Source organism: Euleptes europaea, chromosome 21 (genome assembly GCF_029931775.1).
Source record: "Euleptes europaea isolate rEulEur1 chromosome 21, rEulEur1.hap1, whole genome shotgun sequence".
In the NCBI taxonomy this organism is placed as follows: Eukaryota; Metazoa; Chordata; class Lepidosauria; order Squamata; family Sphaerodactylidae; genus Euleptes; species Euleptes europaea.
Genome location: NC_079332.1, coordinates 10,669,698 through 10,681,089, shown reverse-complemented (window position 1 = coordinate 10,681,089; position 11,392 = coordinate 10,669,698). Strand labels below are relative to the sequence as shown.

Here is an 11,392-nt window from a genome sequence, read left to right as displayed (position 1 = left end):
CAGCCCCAGTGACCCCTACTCCATGCCCACAGGATGGCCAAGGTGCCCTCCCTCTCATGAACTGCCTAAGATCACAGAATCAGCATTGCTGACAGATGGCCATCTAGCCTCCTATTCCTTCCTGACACCAAAGTGGCAATCGCTATCACCCTGGGCATATACCCTGGGCATTTAAGAACGGGACCCAAGAGCTGAGCAATGACTCACCCCTCCCCGCCCTCCCTTCTCACCATCTGCCCAAATACACAGTGAGTCATAGGTCTTTTATGCATGGCTGCTTCTCTCTCTGTCACCTCGGGTCTTTTGTTTGGATTTTGCATGCCGTTTCCGACCGCGGCCAGAGGTTGCCGCGCTCTCCTCCTGCGCTTCCCGCTTTCGCCCGCGTTTTCAAATTCGAGAGAAAACAGGTCCCTGAAAACCTGGGCAGAACTCGGGGAAATGCAAGGGAGACGGCAGGCGCAATCCAAACAGTGGCCCGAAGTCCTCAGAGTGGGGCTGGGGAGTGAAACAGCCATGCACGGCAGACCAGAGAATCAGCATTGCTACCAGACAGCCATTAAGCCTCTCCCGAAAAACTTCCTCCAAGAGCTGACGTAGCCGGTTCTATTTTAATATCTGCCTCCCATCATTAAGTCCTCTTCTTTACATGCACGCCGGTGCCCCGAGGCGGAACAGGGAGAGGCGAAGGCGCCGGAGGCTCTGCCCTGCAACCGTGAGCCATTTGGGCCGGCCGGCTTGCATGCCAAGTCGGCTTTCTCGCTGTCCCGCAGCGGAGACAACGGGCTCGGGACATTTGGCACCTCCAGCCCCGGCCAACTTAGCTTCTGCAGTGGAGCCAACCCTGCCCGGATGAAGAACCCCAGCTCGACACGAGAAAGGGGCGCTGAAGACCTACGAAGTAACCGACCATGAAAGCAAACAAATCTCTTTGGGGCCAGCATTGGTTGCCAACTGCGGTATCGGTTGCCAACTGCGGGGACATCCTCTTTGTTTTTCTGCTCCCCGGGTCTTCAGCTAAGAAAATTTGCAGAAGGGACTGTGAAGAAACTTGCAGAAGAGACTTTGCAGAAACTTACCGGGCAGAAATGCTTGCTTTTTAGCAATCCATTCGACCATGAATGTTTCCCAGGCTCCTGACTGAGGAAGATCCCAGGGCACCCGTCTCCCCTTCCGGCCCCAAAACGCAATCTCGACGCCGAGCCGTCGGCAGGGCGGAGATATTTTCGAAACCTGTCCAGCTCCCCCTTCTCCTTATCGCCACGGCAGGCTGGCAGAGAGCCCTTTCCTGCCCCGAGAAGGAACTCCCTGTACTTCTGGGCTCCCAACATTCACCCAGCTGCCGACCGAGCAGACTTTGCAAACCCCACGCATCTGACCCTGGCCATAAGAAGTCCAGGGCGGCGGTGGTTGTGCACCGGTGGTTGTGCACCGATGTGAAGCTTCCCCGTTCCCCAAACTGTGCCAAAGCGCAAGACAGAGAGGGAACCCTATTGTTAAACCTTAAGCATGCTTGCAACGGTCTCTAGCCCATCCAGAAATCCAAAGTCCTTCTGGCATCTCTGTACTCGACAGAACGAGCTTTGACACGTTAGTCCGTAAAGGCCAAGAAGTGTAGGAATGTGCCGAATCTTTCTCCATGCAAAAAAAAAAGAGTCTGCCTACAAAAGTAGAACAGAATTAGCTTTCTGATCACAACTCCGAAGAACACCGCAGGCCTTTCTTGGGATCTCAACAGAGAGATCTGTCGATCCGTCACGCGCTTTTTCTTTCCCTCCCTCCGCCGGCACTCTAAGAAACGACACGTCTGCATAACTCAGTGGGCTGCTGTTTTTTGGCAACCGGGGACATCCCAGCAGGGCCAAGGTTGCATAATTGCAAACAGGGGCTCTGCCCAGGTGGACTGCATTTGGCAAAAAAAAACTATTTTATTTTTTGGGCATTTCTGTCGGTTCCAGTTTCAAATATCGTCTCTCCGCAGCCAAAGAAGCGCACGAGCCGTCAGTAAAGGGGATCCCCTGATCGAATGCATTTGGATGCCCGAAAATCAACAATTTGAATTTAAACAGTCCTGGGGGGAAATGTTCTCGGTAGAAAAGGAGAAGCAGCTTGCTGGAATTTTGTCGAACAGAAGCTGCAGGGTGCGGGGGGTACTAAAAATATCAACAGTCCCTCATTCGACGAGCACTCAAATCATCTCTGCCAAATCATCTCTGTACTCAAATCATCTCTTTCATCTCAAATCATCTCTGCATTTCAATCCCCATTACATAATCGGGGTTGTATTAAAAAATCCACTGCATCCTATGTGTGAGTGTGCTGGAGTTTTCTATGGAGACACAGTTAAATTGGAGCCTAGTTAAAGCATGAAATTCTAGTTAAATTCTATGGAGCATAGTTCAATTGGGGAACTCCCTGCCCCAGGATGTGGTGACGGCTGCCACCTTGGAAGGCTTTAAGAGGGGAGTGGACGTGTTCATGGAAGAGAGGGGTATCCACGGCTACTAGTCAAAATGGATACTGGTCATGATGCATACCTGTTCTCTCCAGGATCAGATGAGCATGCCTATTTTACTAGGTGCTTTGGAGCACAGGCAGGATAAATGCTGCTGCAGTCGTCTTGCTTGGGGGCTTCCTAGAGGCACCCGGTTGGCCACGGTGTGAGCAGACTGCTGGACTTGACGGGCCTTGGTCTGATCCACCGGGGCTTTTCGGATGATCTTATGAGACCCCATTGCACCCGGTGAAATATCTTATTCCAGCATCCTCCAAGACAGGCCTTGGACGAATTCAAGAATGTACTAGCGGAGAGGGAACCTGCCCCCCCGCCGCCCCCGATGCTCAAATTTCACGCTGGCAACGGAGAATCTGAAAAGGCACAGGACGTTCTGTGTCCAATTAATGATGGGAGTTGCTCTGATGTGCTACAAGAAGGGACATTCATCCCTCTCCTAAGGAGCTCGCCTGCTCTAAAATAATCCGCACGTCCCTTGATCTTGCTTTTCTTGTTGGGGCCGCACGGTTCTGGACAGACGCCAAGGCTTTCTCTCCTCGCAGCATCAATGCCGAACAGCAGGAAAACACATTGGCGCGCTGGCAGCACATTTCAAAGCCAAGGAGGGGGAAATGACGGGGGTAAATATTTGTCTGGAGAGAGAAGGTGAGCGCATCCCGGGGAATGGGGACCGGGAACACAGGCCTCCGACCCGGACTGGAAATCAGGAGCATCAATGCCGATTCTCATTCAAAAACAGAGGGATTCGACGTTCACACACCCCAAAGGCAGAAGCGGCATAAACAGGACCCAGTTAAATTACTATAGCCCAAATCTGATAAAGTGATCTGTGACTCAGGAGCGCTCATATTGAAATAAACATTAGTCTTTAGGCGGACTATTTTTTTCCGTTTCGAAGCGCTCCGTAAAAACATAAGAACGTAAGAAAGGCCCTGCTGGATCAGACCGAGGCCCATCAAGTCCAGCAGTCCAGCACTTAAGGGAGAGGATGAGTCTTTCACGTCACCTACAAGCAAGACAACTGCAGCAGCATTAGAATCACAGAGTTGGAAGGGACCCCCAGGGTCATCTAGTCCAACCCCCTGCACAATGCAGGGAATTCACAACTATCTTTCCCCCACACACACCCCAGTGACCCCTACTCCATGCCCAGAAGATGCCCAAGATGCCCTCCCTCTCCTATTCTGCCTAAGGTCGTAGAATCAGCATTGCCAGTCCACATTATCCTGCCTGTCTTCCACAGCACCTAATATAATAGGCCTGCTCCTCTGATCCTGGAGAAATAGGTATGCGTCATGACTAGTTTTCATATTGACTAGCAGCCATGGATACCCCTCTCCTCCCTGAACATGTCCATTCCCCTCTTCAAGCCTTCCAAGTTGGCAGCCATCACCACATCCTGGGGCAGGGAGTTCCACCATTTAACTATGCCTGGGTTGAGATGGATAGCATGAGTTTTTGCCAGATTTGCTGCTAAGGAATGGGGGGGAATGCTTTTTTAAGTTTTTAAAATGCTGATTTTCACTGATGCTGGTTTTAACTGACATGTTGTTTTTTTAACCAGCCATGACTTCAGCCACGCTATCTAGGGAGATGGTTGCGGGCTTTATTTTTAATCGCAAACGTGGCCTATCGGTTTTATGGATGGAGGAGTGAGATATAAGCGACTGCCGTCGATAATAAAGATCACCGCTCGGTTTTAACTCAGATCTGACGGAGTTAGAGGAGACGGCAAACGCAGTAACGGACTCACGAGGCAAGGCTGTGCGTTGAACGGGCTCGGTAAAAGCCGCCAGGGCATCTTTTAACTAAATAAAATCCAGGGTACCTTCGGAGTGAAGGAGGGCTTTGCCAAGGCGGCGGCTGACCACTCGAACAAGCAAGCCAAGCTGCAAAAGAGTCCTGATTCAGACAGCCCAGTCAATTTAAGCAGGCCATAACAAGAAAGTGCCCTGACCTGGATAGCCTCAGGCTAGCCCGATCTCGTCCGATCTCAGAAGCTAAGCAGGGTTGGCTCTGGCTAATATTTGAGATCTCTCGGGAATCCTCCATAAACCACTTTGAAGGTGGTTTGGAAGGAAGGTGCATATAATCATAGAATCACAGAGTTGGGAGGGACCCCCAGAGTCATCTAGTCCAGCCCCCTGCCCAATGCAGGAAATTCACAACTACCTCCCCCCCCAACACACCCCCAGTGACCCCTACTCCGTGCCCAGAAGATGCCCAAGATGCCCTCCCTCTCATCATCTGCCTAAGGTCATAGAATCAGCATGGCTAACAGATGGCCATCTAGCCTCTGGTAAAAGACCTCCAGGGAAGGAGAGGCTCACCACCTCCTGAGGAAGCCTGTTCCACCGAGGGACCGCTCGGTTAGAAAACTCCTATTGGATCGAAGGCTCAAACTCAAACAATAGAAAGTAGGTGTCTCTAGAAGATCTAGACCCTGGCCTGGATGGCCCAGGCTAGCCTGATGTGGTCAGATCTCAGAAGCTAAGCAGGGTAGTGCTTGGGTGGGAGACCCCCAAGGAAGACCAGGGTCTCTGGGCAGAGCCAGGCCACGGCAAACCACCTCTGTTAGTCTCTTGCCATGAAAACCCCAAAAAGGGGTCGCCAGAAGCCGGCTGCGACTCGACGGCAGAAAACCACGACAGCGAAACAATCCGTCTTCCACCCGACTGCCCTGATCGGTCAGATCTGGGGCAAAAAAAATAAAAACACAACCCCATCCCAAAAGACAAAGGCCATTTATTCATGGAAGGTTTTGCATTGGATTTGCCCCTTTCCCCCCATCCATATTCTCAAAACAATAAGCCGCCGTGCAGAGTTTTGAGAAGTCAGATGGGGAAAATGTGCATCTACAGATGCAAAACCTTCCATGAATAAACGGCCAAAGAGACCTGCGGGATCCTAAAGGCTACACGATGCCTACCTGCGAGGCTTCCCTTTTCGGCTGCTCTGGAGCGACATTTCTGGAACCGGCGCTCCAAAGGACGTTATAATGCAAAAGCCAATGCTGTCCAGACGCCTGCCAGTCCGACACGCCTGTCTGGGGCCATCAAAGGAAAGCAAGTGGGGCCTGGACCCTGCTGTCAAAAGAGGGGGTGGTGTTCACATGAGAACCCCCCCCCAAAAAAAAGCCATTCCCAGAAGGGACTATGTGTCTGCTCACACTGGGACCCCCAACTCCAACGCACCACCCCCAGCGGCTGGAGATCGGCTGCGTTTGGGGAGGAGGGCCCCTCGCCACCTCCTTTCCCGGCCAACACGCAAGCCGCCACGCGTTCAGACGTGCGCGCACAACCCGAGCCGGCAAAACACCCCAGGCGAGGCTCTCTCCCTGGGCAGCCTGCAAGGCGAGGGAGGGGGAAGGGGATCTGCAACCCCCCACCCCCCACCCCGGCCCAAGACCCCGGCTGCCCGCCCGGCAGGCAGCGTGCAAAGAGCCCGGCCTACCTGGGCTGGAGGCAGACGGCTCGGGGCCACGTCCCAGGGCGCAGCAGCTGCAGCCGCCGGCGGCCTACCCTGCAGGGAGGAGCCACAGGAGGCGGCGCCACCGCCCGTGCAACGCCCGGCTCAGCTGGCAGCCTCGGCGCGCCCCACCGCGGAGGGGGGGAATCCTGCTCCGCCGCGCCCTCTGGTGGCCGCGGCCGGCCTCGCCGCGCCCTGAGCCAATGGCCCACTCTGGACCGGGGGAATCCCCGGAGGGCGGGGCCTGGGGGCGGGGCCTGGAGAGGGGAGGGACCTCGAGAGGGCCTCGCGCCCTGCAGCCCACCTTCCAGGAGAAGTGGGATCCGTGTTTGGTAGGGGTCGCAGAAGCATAGAGTTGGGAGGGACCACCAGGGTCATCTAGCCCAACCCTCCCCTGCACCATGGAGGGACCACCAGGGTCATCTAGCCCAACCCCCCCCTGCACCATGGAGGGACCACCAGGGTCATCTAGCCCAACCCTCCCCTGCACCATGGAGGGACCACTAGGGTCATCTAGCCCAACCCTCCCCTGCACCATGGAGGGACCACCAGGGTCATCTAGCCCAACCCCCCCTGCACAATGCAGGAGATTCACAACTACCTTCCCCCCCACACACACACCTCAGTGACCCCTACTCCATGCCCAGAAGGTGGCCAAGGTGCCCTCCCTCTCGTCATCTGCTTAAGGTCATAGAATCATAGTTGGGAGGGACCACCAGGGTCATCTAGCCCAACCCCCTTGCACCATGCAGGAAATTCACAACTACCCTCTCCCACACACCCATGCCCAGAAGACGGCCGAGGGGCCCTCCCTCTCGGCATCTGCCCAAGGTCATAGAATCATAGTTGGGAGGGACCGCCAGGGTCATCTAGCCCAACCCCCCTGCACCATGGAGGGACCACCAGGGTCATCTAGCCCAACCCCCCCTGCACAATGCAGGACATTCACAACTACCTTCCCCACACACACACACCCCAGTGACCCCTACTCCACGCCCAGAAGGTGGCCAAGGTGCCCTCCCTCTCATCGACTGCCCAAGGACATAGAATCAGCGTTGCTGACAGATGGCCATCTAGCCTCTGCTCCAAAACCTCCAGGGAAGGAGAGCTCACCACCTCCCAAGGAAGCCTGTTCCACTGATGAACCGCTCTGTTAGGAAATGCTTCCTAATGTCTAGACGGAAACTCTTCTGATTTAAGTTCAACCCGTTGGTTCTGGTCCGACCTTCTGGGGCAACAGAAATCAACTCTGCACCCTCCTCTCTAGGACAGCCCTTCAAGTCCTTGAAGATGGTTCTCACGTCCCCTCTCTGTCTTCTCCTCTCCAGGCTAAACATCCCCAGCTCCTTCAACCTTTCCTCATAGGACTTGGTCTCCGGACCCCTCATATCATAGTCCCATGGCCAAAGCGGCCATTTTCTCCAGGGGAACTGATCTTTGTTGCCTGGAGAATCAGTTGTAATAGCAGGAGATCTCCAGTTACTACCTGGAGGTTGGCAACCCTAACCTCGGTAAAGGCTCACGCCCTGCAGTCCACCTTCCAGGAGAAGTGGGGTCCATGTATTGGTAGGGTTGCCAACCTCCAAGTGGTGGCAGGAGATCACCTGCTATTACAACGGATCTCCAGCCGAGAGAGATCAGTTCACTTGGAGAAAATGGCCACCATGGCAATTGGACTGTATGGCATTGAAGTCCCTCATCTCCCCAAACCCCGCCCTCCTCAGGCTCTGCCCCCCAAATCTCCCGCCGGTGGCGAAGAGGGACCTGGCGACCCTCATGTTTGGTCTCAACCAATCAGCCGTTTCTGTCGTCTGGAGATCAATGGCCGTTCCAGGCGATCTCCGGCCTGCATCTGCAGGTTGGCAACTCCAGCCAGGATACACAGTGTTGGCACTACGCAGGAACCCACAAAGCTGCCTTATGCCGGATCAGACCCTGGGTCCATCAAAGTCAGTATTGTCTACTCAGACCGGCAGCGGCTCTCCAGGGTAAGAACATAAGAACACAAGGAAAGCCCTGCTGGATCAGGCCAAGGCCCATCAAGTCCAGCAGTCTGTTCACCCAGTGGCCAACCAGGTGCCTCCAGGAAGCCCCCAAGCAAGACCACTGCAGCAGCAGCAGCATCCTACCTGTGTTCCCTGGCACCTAATATCATAGGCATGCTCCTCTGATCCTGGAGGGAGGGAAAAATAAATGGAAGATTAGAAAGGCCCTGCTGGATCCGACCCAGGCCCCTCAAGTCCAGCAGTCTGTTCACACCGTGGCCAACCAGGTGCCTCCAGGAAGCTCACAAGCAAGACGACCACAGCAGCATTGTCCTGCCTATGTTCCACTGCACTTATTACCATAGGCCTGCTCCTCTGATACTGTAAAGAATCATGAATAGTGTCCACTTTGTCTTGTAGCCACGGACAGCCCTCTCCTCCACGAACATGCCCCCTCCCCTCTTAAAGCCCTCCAGCCAGGCAGCCATGACCACATCCCGGGGCAGGGAGTTCCACAGTTTAACTCTGCGTTGCGTAAAGAAATACTCCCTTTCATCCGTTTCGAATCTCTCGCCCTTCAGCTTCAGACGACAGATCGAAGGAAACACTTCTCTACGTTCCTAGCCTTGCATATTTTCTAGCTAAGAATAAGCAGGCTTCGGTCTCACCTGGAGTATAAGGCCATTTACGCCTGGGGGTTTTTGCCTTGGATTTGCCTCTTTCCAGATGCACGTTTCCTCCATCCAGATTCTCAAAACTCAACCATAAACGCCCCCATGCAGAGTTCTGAGAATTTGGATGGGGAAAACGTGCAACTGGAGATAGATGTAAAACAGATGTAAAACAAATAGATGTAAAACAGCTTCTGTTTGCAGGCTGGGTTTTATTCCCCCCTTTTTTTTTCTTCCAACAAGCAAAAACAAGACTTTCAAACTTACCTGGAGGGGGAGAAAGGATGGAGCGCGGCCGCCCCCTCGTGGCCGCCCCCGGCTACAGCATCCCTGGAGAGCCTCTCCGCGTTGAGGACGCCCATTACAATGCATTGGAAAGGTAAGCAGGCCGGAGCGCGGCCGCCCCCTCGTGGCCGCCCCCGGCTACAGCATCCCTGGAGAGCCTCTCCGCGTTCAGGACGCCCATTACAATGCATTGGAAAGGTGAGCAGGCCGGAGCGCGGCCGCCCCCTCGTGGCCGCCCCCGGCTACAGCATCCCTGGAGAGCCTCTCCGCGTTCAGGACGCCCATTACAATGCATTGGAAAGGTAAGCAGGCCGGAGCGCGGCCGCCCCCTCGTGGCCGCCCCCGGCTACAGCATCCCTGTCGAGAGCTTCCTACGTTTAGGACGCCATTAAAATTCACGAATAGCTTCACCAACTGCTGGGGGTGGGGGTCTTGTTTTGCTTTGCACATTGGCTGTGCAATGCAGGAAAGCATCCCCCCCCCGTTTCCTCCCCCCCCCCGGCTGAGATCTTTGCAACCCGCTCTGGGATTAAAAAAATAATAATAAATCTTAGCATGGAAATGACATTTTGACGCCGCCCCCAGGCAGAGAGCAGGAAAATAACCTTGCAACGCGCAAAGGGACCTTTTTTTTTTTAGCAGCAAAAACGCCCCCCATAAATACAGGGAGCAAAAAAAAAAGGAAGGGGAGCCCGACGCTGCTTTTATATAATGTTCAGGGTTCCCTTTGCAATCAAGTGGTAGCGTGGCCGAGTGGTCTAAGGCGCTGGATTTAGGCTCCAGTCATTTCGATGGCGTGGGTTCGAATCCCACCGCTGCCAGGATGTGGTTTTTTTTCCCACCCCTTCTCTCCCCACCCCCCACCCCCCCATAATCCTTTCCCGGATACGATTTGCAAGCATCACCTGCTCGACAAGGTGTAGCATCTTGATCGGCAACAGTTCATTGAACCGCTGCACCACCCATTCTAAGGAGGGGACATGGAGGGGAGGGGATAAATAGAATTAATGATATAATTAATAATTATGCAATTAGTTAATAAATTATTTCAGTCAAGTACCTTTATTGGCAAAAAAATGATAAATTATGTTAATGGTCCCCCCACCGCTAATGCCCCCACCCAAAGACTTGCTTTATCCTTACAGATCTGCACGGTTATTAATCCTCCAGCCCAACAGTTGCCAACCTCTAGGTACCGGAGGAGAACATACGACACCTCTGTACAAGTATCTGGAGGATAAGGAAATCAGTACAGGAGCGAATACTATTGAAAAATAGCAAAATATGTTACAGTTGCCAACCTCTAGGTACCATTCAAAAAATTGTAAATTCAACTGTAAATTGGTAGTATTCAAAAACACAGATGTAGGCTAATAATTCACTTATATCTATATTTTATACATATACCAGCTGGAGATCTCCTGCTAATACAACTGATCTCCAGCTAATTGAGGTCAGATCGCCTGGAGGAAATGGCCCCTTTGGCAATTGGAATCTATGGCGTTGAAGTCCCCCCCCTCCCCAAAACCTGCCCTTTTCAGGCTCCGCCCCAAAAATCTCCAGGTATTTCCCAACCTGGAGTTGGCAACCTTATCCTGCCCCCATTTCTCCAGTTCTTTAAAAAGACAGGACAAAAATCTGTGCAATTGACATAGGCTTGCCACTGGGTTCATGTGCTCAGGGCCAGATCTCTCCAAGGGAGGAGGGGTGGGGGGAGCTGCAAGCCTCGGGGGGGGGGGCGCAATCGGATCCCAATTAAATCCATCATCCAGTTTTGCAACACGGATCCTGTCAAGGGGATGGGACGTTTGGAATAAACCAGAAAGGCAGGGGAAGCAGCTGATCTGAGATCCGCCATCAGATGGTCACCTATGTGGCTGCAGAGGGGGAATTACTCCTGAGTAAACATGCGTAGGTTTGCACAGGCAGCCCTGTGCCACGGACAAGGCCCCATGGACTACCCCTGAGCAGCCACAGAGTGGGGGCGTACAGAGACGCCCCCCATGGATTTCAATGCATGGGGGTAGCGCTTAAGCTCCTGACTTCACATGATGAGATTTCCAAGGGCTTGGGAGGGACCCAGTGGTTATTGATCCTAACACCTGGCTCCCATTTTAGGAGGCTGAGATCCACCCAGAGTTAAGCACTACTTGCCATGAATAAATAAATAAATCCAATGAATTGATCGTTCCCTCCTCCGGGTCGTCTCCCCTATCAGAAATCCCCACCTCCCACCTCCACTCATTGAAGCAGCGGGAGGAGAGAGAAAAGATTGGTACCCGTGTAGGGAAAGTGGAAAGCGCTGTCAAGTCACAGCCAACTTTGGGGGGACCCCATAGAAGAGAAGTGGTTTGCCGTTGCCTGCCTCCGCGCAGCACCCTTGGACTTCCCTGAGGCTCTCCCCATCCAAGGGCTGACCAGAGCCGATCCTGATTAGCTTCTAAGATCTGAGTAGATCCGGCTAGCCGGGG

General features: G+C 53.6%; 1 non-coding gene across 1 annotated transcript; it reads left to right on the top strand.

Moving 5' to 3' along the window:
* The first annotated feature begins 9,660 nt into the window (after positions 1–9,660).
* Positions 9,661–9,742, top strand: TRNAL-UAG (transfer RNA leucine (anticodon UAG)). The gene has a single exon. It is a non-coding gene; the product is annotated as a tRNA-Leu (tRNA).
* The last annotated feature ends 1,650 nt before the right edge of the window (positions 9,743–11,392 follow it).